A 1,662-nucleotide genomic window follows, 5' to 3' on the forward strand; every position below is an offset into this window, starting at 1 on the left:
TATGTACCCTCATTAGAATATAAGCTCCTTGAGAGCAAACACTGCTTTGCTTGCTTATATTCTTATACCAAATACTTAACATAGTGCCTGGTATTTAATAAATGCTTGCTCTGTTTATCTATCTATCTATCTATCCATCCATCTATCTGTCTGTCCATCCATCTGTTCATCCACCCACTCACCAATCTATGTACGTATGTATGTATGTATGTATGTATCTATCTATTTATCCATCTATTTCATGGACATTTACCATCATCAAGGTCCTTAAATTTTTTGGCTAGTAGAAAGGGACCCTCATTTTCGTACAAATTAAGAACCAGGAGGTAAGGTGTAGTCTCTGTTTTCAAGAAGCTCACAATTGCGGGGAGATAATTAAAACAATTAAAGAATGAGTACCTATGGATCAAAGTTGCAGAGAGGGAAACTTTACTTGGTGAAAGGAAACACTTCCTAATTAAGCTCAGTGGAAATAAGGCCTTGAGACATAGGGGCTTCTAATTATTGGGCGTCTTCAAGAGAAGGTCACTTGTTAGGGGTGTTGTAGACGGAAATGTCTGCTTAAATATAGGTCAGATTAGATGGCTTTTGAGTTATCTCCTTCCGGCTCTGAGATTCTATGACTCCAAGAACATATTAGAATCTACTAAACTGGGAGGTATTGTGTGCAAGTGCAGTAGGAGTTCAAAGAGAAAGAGATTACTTACTGTTCCAAGCACTGGACTCAGTCTGGGGGTGGGGTGGGGTACAAAGAAAGGCCAAAGACAGTTCCTCCCCTTGTGGGGTTTACAATCTAATGGCGGACTCAATGTGCAGAAAAACTACATATCTATTGATATGATATATACAGTGTAGATGGGTGCTAATCCCAGAAGGAATTTCAGGTATGGGGACTGCCACTGAAGAGTCACTGAGTCAGGAAATGGAATATAGTGTGTGGGTTTGCTTGGTCTTAGAGTAAGTGGAGGGGCATAAAGTGTAAGAAGGCTGGAAAGGTAGGAAGGGGTCAGGTTGTGAAGTGTCTGAGGCCAGATTTGAACACAGGTCTTTCTAACTCCTGGCTCTATACACTATGCCACCTAGCTGCCCAGGTATGTATATAAGTATATATTTCTTTGTTTGTTTGTTTGTTTCTTTCCTTCCTTCCTTCCTTCCTTCCTTCCTTCCTTCCTTCCTTCCTTCCTTCCTTCCTTCCTTCTCTCACTTTCCCTATCTCTTTCAGTCTGGAAGTATAGAGGCCATTCATGGCAGACTTATCTCACTGTTGATTGGTGAGGAAGCTTTGATGTGCTCAGTTTCCAACCTGAGTTGGTTTGTTCCTCCTTAGGCAACCTGGTGGCCTTCTGCTCCTGGGAACTCACCATATTGGTGCCAAATTCAATACAGACACCTGATAGGCTTAGCTCACTGTATCTCAGAAAAGTGTGAGTCACTTTGTCCAGCTTGTTTTTGCTTCTAAAAAACCCACAATTTTTTGGAGGGTTTCTAGTTTCTGCTACTGTTTCTAAGGGGAGAGGCTATTAAGGAGCTGAGTTATTGGTGCTATGGTTAGAGAGTTGGTTCCAGAATCAGGAAGACCCTGGAGTTCAAGCCCTACTTCTCATACATACTGGTTCCTCCCGTCCCCTCCTCCTCTCTCCTCTCCTCTCCTCTCCTCTCCTC

The sequence above is a fragment of the Vombatus ursinus genome, unplaced genomic scaffold (genome assembly GCF_900497805.2).
Source record: "Vombatus ursinus unplaced genomic scaffold, bare-nosed wombat genome assembly UNPS02014797.1, whole genome shotgun sequence".
Lineage (NCBI taxonomy): Eukaryota > Metazoa > Chordata > Mammalia > Diprotodontia > Vombatidae > Vombatus > Vombatus ursinus.